This window comes from Trachypithecus francoisi, unplaced genomic scaffold (assembly GCF_009764315.1).
Source record: "Trachypithecus francoisi isolate TF-2019V2 unplaced genomic scaffold, Tfra_2.0 Lachesis_group15, whole genome shotgun sequence".
NCBI classification, from domain to species: Eukaryota; Metazoa; Chordata; class Mammalia; order Primates; family Cercopithecidae; genus Trachypithecus; species Trachypithecus francoisi.
In genome coordinates this window covers 32431758-32441418 of record NW_022681460.1, presented here as the reverse complement: position 1 = coordinate 32441418, position 9661 = coordinate 32431758, and positions in this window count along the sequence as shown.

The following is a 9661-nucleotide window of genomic DNA, read 5'->3' as shown; positions in this document are numbered from 1 at the left end:
TTCAGAATATTGGTAGATGAAAGGGTCATTCTCTTCACATGAGAGACTGCCTAGCCAGTAATTAATATTTAGTCCTATAACTACATTGCTTGCATGTTCATTACTGTTTAGTTTTGTGTGTGCTAAAGCTTGTGTAGGGTGAGTAGTTCCTCAGAAAATGTGTAATTGAAGCAAGAAGCAAAATTACTACTTCTCTAGGAGTAAAATTCTATTAACCAAATGCATAAGTACTACATGCTTTTTAGAAATTGCTTCATAGAGGTAGATGGAGGGACACGATCCAGAATTCTTAGTATTTGCTTGTGACCACCTGTTTTGTTCTTACAGAAGTGTGGCTTATAAGACTGATCACCTGTTATCTAAAGAAACAACTATGGCCAGGCACGGTGGTTCAGGCCTGTAATCCTAGCACTTTGGGAGGCTGAGGTGGGAGGATCACTTGAACTCAGGAGTTTGAGACCAGCCTGGGCAACCTAGTGAGACCTCATCTCAAATAAATAAATAAATAAATAAAACTACATTCCAGTTTTCTTAGCTTACTCCTAATAGTATGGATTTTTAAAAAATGCTGTTAAATTGACTTTGTCAACAAAAATCTCAATATAAAATAACCTTCCAAGCCCCAACTGATAGCCTGTTTCTTTTAATAGTAAGAAAACATTAACGGACTTTTGTGGGTTGGGGGAATTACACTTGTGAGGTAGTATCAGATTCATAGTAACAATTTTACTCTGTTAAATATCTTTTCAGAATTGACATAAGCTGTTAACTTGTCAGACTCTTCTGAGCAATGTTATATTTTTAAAATAAGAAGGGGCCAGGCATGGTGGCTCACACCTGTAATCCCAGCACTTTGGGAGGTTGAGGCCACAGGATCACTTGCACCCAGGAGTTCAAGACTAGCCTGGGCAACATGTTAAGACCCTGTCTCTGCAACACTTTTTTTTTTTTTGAGACAGAGTCTCACTCTGTCCCCCAGGCTGGAGTGCAGTGGTGCGATCTCGGCTCACTGCAAGCTGCACCTCCTGGGTTCACGCCATCCTCCTGCCTCGGCCTCCCGAATAGCTGGGACTACAGGCGCCTGCCACCACACCCGGCTAGTTTTTTTGTATTTTCAGAGAGATGGGGTTTCACTGTGTTAGCCAGGATGGTCTCGATCTCCTGACCTCGTGATCTGCCCGCCTCGGCCTCCCAAAGTGCTGGGATTATAGGTGTGAGCCACTGCGCCCAGCCTCTGCAACAAATTTTAAAAAATTAGCGGAGTGTAGTGGCGCATGCCTATAGTCCAGTCCTACTCAGGAGGCTGATGTGGGAGGATCACTTGAGCCCAGGAGGTCGAGGCTGCAGTGAGCGGTGTTTGCACAACTGCACTCCAGCCTAGGTGACAGAGCGAGACCCTGTCTCAAATAAATAAAAGGAATGTTACTCAAATTTATCTGAACACTGTGAAGTATTTACATATTTTTTTTTTTTAGATCGAGTTTCGCTCTGTCGCCAGGTTGGAGTGCAGTAGCGCAATCTCGGCTTACTGCAACCTCCGCTTCCCGGGTTCAAGCGATTCTCCTGCCTCAGCCTCCCGAGTAGCTGGGACTACAGGCGTGTGCGACACGCCTAGCTAATTTTTGTAGTTTTAGTAGAGACGAGGTTTCACCATGTTGGCCAGGATGGTCTTGATCTCTTTACCTCGTGATCTGCCCTCCTCGGCCTCCCAAAGTGTTGGGATAACAGGCATGAGCCACCACACCTGGTAAAATATATTTATATAATTTCATAGGACTATTAGAAAAAAAATCTTTAAACATTCATTGTCAGTAAACGTTAAAATGTTGGCCTTAAAATGTTAAACGTAGCTGAATTTAAAATATTAATATTCTAGTTAGGATGTTCATTACAGTTTTTAATGGATATAGTCATAGATCACTTAATGACAGGATACATTCTGAGAAACATCGTTAGGCGATTCTGTTGTGCAAACATAGAGTGTACTTACACAAGTCTAGATGGTATGTATATTTAAATATATTTTTTCATACAGAAATTCAAATGTCCCAGCACTGATACTGAATACCAGTAATGGGGATGCTTCCGCGACTTGATCTGCAGTGCCACATTAAGTGCCACGTATCAGGTTTCTATATATGCTCCATTATAATCTTATGGGACCACCATCATATATGTGGTCCATTGTTGACCTGAATGTTGTTAGGCAGTGCATGACTATGTAAATTCTAGCAATTTTTGATATTGTTTTACACTTTATAATTTCTTACTCATATATCCTGTTAAATAGGATTTTTTAAAATACCACTTAAAAACATGGATGAAAATTTTGTATTCTAAAGTACAAATAGTCCTTTATACAAAGCTCTGAGCTGCCTGTCAGTGGTCAAATATAATTGATACTCATTTGGGCTTTTGTGACCACACCTTGTCATACTCATTTGGGCTTTTGTGACCACACCTTGTCTACCCTTTATTTTGACCAAAAGATTGTAGTTTCAGTGTCTATCATAGAAAGTGGAACAACATTACTTAAGGAATAATTTCTTTCTTTTTTTTTTTTTTTTGAGACGGAGTCTCGCTCTGTCACCCAGGCTGGAGTGCTGTGGCCAGATCTCAGCTCACTGCAAGCTCCGCCTCCCGGGTTTACGCCATTCTCCTGCCTCAGCCTCCCGGGTAGCTGGGACTACAGGTGCCGCCACCTCACCCGGCTAGTATTTTTTTTTGTAGTTTTTAGTAGAGACGGGGTTTCACCGTGTTAGCCAGGATGGTCTTGATCTCCTGACCTCGTGGATCCGCCCATCTCGGCCTCCCAAAGTGCTGGGATTACAGGCTTGAGCCATCGCGCCTGGCCAAGGAATAATTTCAAACAATGCTTTTAGCATCTCATTTACTTCACTGGTGTTAACTCAGCATGAAAGGCTTTAAAAGGCAGGAACCGGTGAAATGTTAAGAGTTGCATGCTGCCTTACACTCTACTCCCTAGTCACTTCAGTGCTAAGTAACCCTCAGTCAGCCCCTTTCTTTTCTGGGGACATGCATCTTTTATTTATTTATTTATTTATTTTTTGAGACAGGGTTTTGCTGTGTTGCCCAGACTGGAGGGCGGTGGCTCTTCGCAGGCATGATCCCATTACTGATCAGCACGGGAGTTTTGACCTCCTTGTTTCCAATCTGGGCCAGTTCACCCCTCATTACTAAACCTGGTGGTCCCCCTTCCCAGGAGGCCACCATGTTGATGCTGAACTTAGTGTGGACCCCCAACTGGCATAGCATAGTACAGCCCAGAACTCTTGGACTCAAGCCATCCTCCTGCCTCAGCTTCCCAAGTAGTTGGGACTATAGGCACACACCACCATGCCTGGTGACATGCATCATAAACACATTTCCTTTCACTGCTTGCAGTTTGTTATTCCATTTGCATTTCTTTAACTCTCTTCTCAAACCATGGACAGTTAATAAATCCCTTTCAGAATCTTTGTAGAGATGGAGAGTCTCACCATGTTGCCAGGTCTCGAATGCCGGCCTCAAGTGATACTACTGTCTAGGCCTCCTGAAGTGCTATAATTACAAGCATGAGCCACCAAACCAAGCCCTTTTCAGAATCTTTATAATCCCCACTTACCTCTGTATCCTTCTCTAATTATTCTTCAAGTATTAACATTTATGTCAACATTAACATTAAATGTTATCTGTCACATTTCCTAAATAAGCCAGTGCTTAAATACGTTATGGTTTCTCTAATCTTTCAGCTCTTACTTACAATGGCCTTGGTGTTTCTGTCATTAACTAGAGTTCTGTTTTTTAGATGTTATAACCAATTAACCAACCTACTTGAAAATGCAGAGGAAAACATTCAAAAGATTCAAAGTTTACAACCTCGTAAGATCAACTTATTTGTGCTGTATGCTACATATAAGTGAGCTTTTAGAGTTATTAGAAAAAAAAGGAAATATTCAAATTATATGTTATGTTGGAGTCAACCAGTAAAGCAGCCTTAATTTTCCCCAACTCTATTTTCTTTAAGGCTTTATTATAAAAATATTTAGCATAAAAAGAATGTTAAATGTAGCTGAATTTTAAAGTAGAACATCCATATACCCCCTACCTAGATTCTACAGTTAGCAGTTAATTACACCTGCTTTGCAACATATATTTCCATCTATCCCCCAAGTATTTTGAATTTAACAAAGTAAAGTTTAAAAAAAAAAAAAAACTGGAATATTCGTACTGGGGTATTCTAATTAGCTAAAGTACAGCCAGAAAACGTTGGTTGAATAGCTTTCATAAACAATTCTGTTTTCTTATTTTTGAAATTCGGGATCTGGTCTCAGGCATCTACAAGAACTTAAGAAATAGACCTGGATGGTTAAGGAGACTGGACTGAATGCACAGTGACTCTAAGAGCCTTGAAAGACTGGTAGAAAAGGGACATTTCCAGTCTTTGATAGTAATCCTGTCTAAAATTTGAGAGCATAAGTACTTATGACTTAGAGTAAGAACAACATTTGAGGCTGGACACGGTGGCTCATGCCTGTAATCCCAGCACTTTGGGAGGCCGAGGCGGGCGGATCACGAGGTCAGGAGATCAAGACCATCCTGGCTAACACGGTGAAATCCTGTCTCTACTAAAAATACAAAACATTGGCCGGGCGCGGTGGCTCAAGCCTGTAATCCCAGCACTTTGGGAGGCCGAGACGGGCGGATCACGAGGTCAGGAGATCGAGACCATCCTGGCTAACACGGTGAAACCCCGTCTCTACTAAAAATGCAAAAACTAGCCGGGCGAGGTGGCGGGCGCCTGTAGTCCCAAGGCTGAGGCAGGAGAATGGCGTAAATCCGGGAGGTGGAGCTTGCAGTGAGCTGAGATCTGGCCACTGCACTCCAGTCCGGGCGACAGAGCGAGACTCCGCCTCAAAAAAAAAAAAAAAAAAAAAATACAAAACATTAGCTGGGCGTGGTGGCGGGTGCCTTCCCAGCTACTCAGGAGGCTGAGCCGGGAGAATGGCATGAACCCAGCAGGCAGAGCTTGCAGTGAGCAGAGATCCAGCCACTGTACTCTAGCCTGGGCGACAGAGTGAGACTCCGTCTCAAAAAAAACAAAACAAAAAAAATTTGAGAGCATTAAATGTCTAGTCATTTGAGGAGTAAGGTTAATTTTGTTGAACTTTGGAAGGCATTGTCGAAAGCCCTTGTTTTATAGTTAGAAAATCCCCTCAAATTGTAACTTATCCAAAGTTTTGATGGGACCAGAAAGCCCTCTGATTCTATGTTGTCAAGTAAAGTGAAATAATAAAGATCTTGTGTTTAAAAATCTTACTGTTAGTAGGCAATTGTGAGTTCAATTTAAATCAAACATTTGCAATTGGAAATAACCAAAAGTCATCAAAATGGCTACAAAAAAGGAAGAAATCACTTAAAAATCCTGAAAACATAAAAAGGGAAAATGTTTTTGGCTGGGTGTGGTGGCTCACTCCTGTAATACCAACACTTTGGGAGGCCGAGGCCAGTGGATCACTTGAGCTCAGGAGTTTGAGACCAGCCTGGACAACACAGTGAAACCCCATGTCCATGTCCCTGTAGTCCCAGCTACTCAGGAGGCTGAGGTGGGAACATCACTTGAGACCAGGAGGCAGAGATTGCAATGAACTGTGATCCTGCCACTCACTGCACTCCAACCTGCGTGACAGAGCAAAACCCTGTCTCAAATAGAAGAGGCCCAGTGGGGTGGCTTATGCCTGTAATCCCAGCACCTTGGGAGGCTGAAGCAGATAGATCACTTTAGGCCAGGAGTTCGAGACCAGCCTGGCCAACATGGCGAAACCCTGTACTTACTAAAACTATAAAAGCCAAACAGGGTGGCGTGCACCTGTAGTCCCAGCTGCTTGGGAAGCTTCAAGTTCAGAATCACTTGAACCCAGGAGGTGGAGGTTGCAGTGAGCCAAGATTGTGCCACTGCACTCCAGCTTGGGTGACAGAGCAAGACTCTGTCTCCAAAAAAAGAAAAGAAGAAAGAAAACACTTCCGCTTGCCATCCCTTGACCAAGATCCTAAAATGCCAAGATGCCAGAACACATTTGTAATTTGCATTTGACAACGTCAGATTAACAAACTCTAATCTTGGAATGAGAGAACTATCTGTAATAATTTAGTAGGAGCAGCCATGTATATAACCAGCTTTGGAGAAGTGTGATTATTGTCTAGTGTCTTTACAACCAGATATAACATATTTTTCTGAATGCTAATTGTATTAGACTAGGAAAAATTACTTAACTTTCCTGAATCTTTTCTTCCACATTCATAAAAATATTGTGTGAATAACTAGAGAAATGAGGTATTTTTATCATTGTTTAATGTCATTTTGTCTTTTATTGTTAAATGTTCAAGATTATCTGACCTCTTCTAATTAAATGCAGCTTGAATAGAACATGTAGACTCCTTTGATAAATGTGCATCTGACTTTCATAAATTATGTGGGTTGCTTCTATCAATTGTCCCACTTTGTTCCTTTTTACCATTATTAAATTCAGAAACTATGATTAATGTCACATAATCTATGATAAGCTATTCCTTTAATGAGGGAATTTAAAATTTGTGTAGCCAGTTCTACACTAAGCCCACATTATTATAAACCCTGCTCTAGAAAATGAATTCTAAAATCTCAACAGTGGACCCTCACTAAATGCAACACCTTTTATAAATCTTAAATTGTTATTGAATTAGGCATTTTTATAATTCAAGTTAACAAAACAAGTAGTTCTTGAATTACACGATTTGTGTTTACACAATTCTGTCTCCTACACCATCTCATCTCACAACACAGGCATACTTTCTTTCCCCATTTGAAAACTCATGGAACAGTTTCCGGGAGATTTCTAGATTCAGAAGGAAAGAAGTACAACAATGAGAAAACAATTTGCAGGAGTTAGCTCAGGGATCAGACTCAGCAAGGCAATTCTGTGATTTTAAAATGTATTTAGTTTAGCAATGTCCTTCAAAAATTTAAATATAGGAGTATGATGGCACTATCAGCCTTTCATACCCAAGGATACATATACTTGATTCCTTCAACCTGAAGCAGATATCAGTTGCATATAAATTGCCTTCCACCCAGGAAAGCAAAGGATAGTTTATCCAGCAATAAGATGAAGAGAGTTATAAGGAGATGAGAGAGCTGCCAAGAAGAGATAAAGAGTTATAAAAGATCAGTTTCACCCAATTTCAAATTGTAGAAAAGGGAAGGAAATTTCATTCCTCCTTTGCACCAACTGGGCCCCTGCTATCAGAATTCAGAATTCAAATTAGAACTGTCTGCTAACACAGACTTCTACAGGTATGGAAAAAAACCAACCTCTGTGTAAGTTTCATGAGGAATTTTTTTTTTTTTTTTGAGGCGGAGTCTTGCTGTGTCACCCAGGCTGGAGTGCAGTGACCGGATCTCGGCTCACTGCAAGCTCCGCCTCCCGGGTTTACGCCATTCTCCTGCCTCAGCCTCCCGAGTAGCTGGGACTACAGGCGCCTGCCACCTCGCCCGGCTAGTTTTTTTTGTATTTTTTAGTAGAGACAGGGTTTCACCGTGTTAGCCAGGATGGTCTCGATCTCCTAACCTCGTGATCCGCCTGTCTCGGCCTCCCAAAGTGCTGGGATTACAGGCTTGAGCCACCGCACCCGGCCTCATGAGGAAATTCTAATTCAACAACTAATTTACTATCACTGTTAAGTTGATAGTCCATAGGAGGCAGAGAGGATGAGGTCAAGACTACTGGTAAAGCATTATTATTATTATTTTTAGACAGGGAGTCTCACTCTGCTGCCCAGGCTGGAGTGCAGCGGCGTTATCTCGGCTCACTGCAACCTCTGCCTCCCGGGCTCAAGCGGTCCTCCTGCCTCGGCCTCCCAAGTAGCTTGGAACACAGGCATGCGCCACCACACCCGGCTGTTTGTATTTTTAGTAAAGATGGGGTTTCCCTGTGTCACCCAGGCTGGTCTCGAACTCCTGGACTCAAGTGATCTGCCCCCCTCAGCCTCCCAAAGTGCTGGGATTACAGGCGTGAGCCACCGTGCCTGGCCTAAAAGCATTAAATCTTATGGGAGAAAAAGGAGAGGATATAGAAAGACAAAATATTCCACTTCCATTTCCCTGTTGTAATTACTGCTTTGTGCACTATTTACCAAAGGCATACCTCTGGATCTGACCTATTTTCTATCTACTTGCTGTGCTTTTCCAAATGGATGTCCTAGAGGCACCCCAAAGTTCAACATGCCAAATCAAAATGACCTTCCTTTATAATTCTGATCCCCCTGCAACCCCCTGAGTTTTATCCTTTGAGTTGCTCAATTTCAAGTCTCTTCCTTACCCTCTATTCAGATGCTCAAGCCTCAGTTCTAGCTCTAAAACATTCCCCCAAATAAGCCCATGCCTCTGATAATGCCCTCCAGGTCCTTTTCTCTTTTGAGCTACTGAAATATCCTCACCTAAGTAGTCTGTTTCAAGCTTTCCCTTATGAAGCTGTCCTCCGTATTTCTACGTTTTCTTTTTGAAGAATTCCATTCCCTACTCATAAACCTTTGAGGACTGCCATGCTTACAGAATAAAGTTGAAGCTCTTCCGCATGACACTGAAGGCCCTTCGTGTTCTTACCCCAATATACCTTCAAAAAACTTCCCTTCCTTCCTTGCATCTCTCTTAAACTACTGGACATTGTACATCTTTTTTTTTTTTTTTTTTTTTGACACGGAGTATCACTCATTGCTCAGGCTGGAGATCAGTGGCACAATCTTGGCTCACTGCAACCTCTGCCTCCCAGGTTCAAGCGATTCTCCTGCCTCAGCCTCCAGAGTAGCTGCAATTACAGGAATCCACCACCACACCCAGCTAATTTTTTGTATTTTTAGTAGAGACAGGGTTTCCCCATGTTGGGCAGGCTGGTCTCGAACTCCTGACCTGAGGTGATCCACCAGCCTCAGCCTCCCAAAATGCTGGGATTACAGCGTTGTACATCTTTTTACACCGCCATCTGCTCAGACTTTTACCTCTCGCAATTATTTTCCCTTTTTTGTGTGTCAAGTACTTTTAAGGCTCAATTGTTACTTTTTTTTGAGATGGAGTCTTGCTCTGTCGCCCAGGTTGGAGTGCAGTGGTGCGATCTCAACTCACTGCAACCTCCACCTCCTGGGTTCAAGCAATTTTCTGCCTCAGGCTCCCCCGAGTAGCTGGGACTACAGGTGCCCACCACCACGCCCGGCTAATTTTTTTGCATTTTTAGTAGAGATGAGGTTTCACCATTTTGGCCAGGCTGGTCTTGAACTCCTGACCTTGTGATCCACCGTCTCAGCCTCCCTAAGTGCTGGGATTACAGGCGTGAGCCGCTGTGCCTGGCTCAACTCAAGTGTTACTAAGGCGTCAGATTCCCAAAGAGAAAGTTTTCTCACCAAAATTAATCCCTTCACCCTACCTTTTTCTCTCTTCAGGCATTCGTTGTTGTAGAGTGGGGAATATAGCTTGTATTTTAGTTATGTCTTTTCTCCCCATCCCACCTGAACTTTCAGCTCTGCCATATATCCTTCTATTTCCTTAACATATATTACACATAAGCCCCCACACATTAAATTGCAGACATACTGCTCAAAATGACAAGAGCTGACAAACGCTGGACAAGGA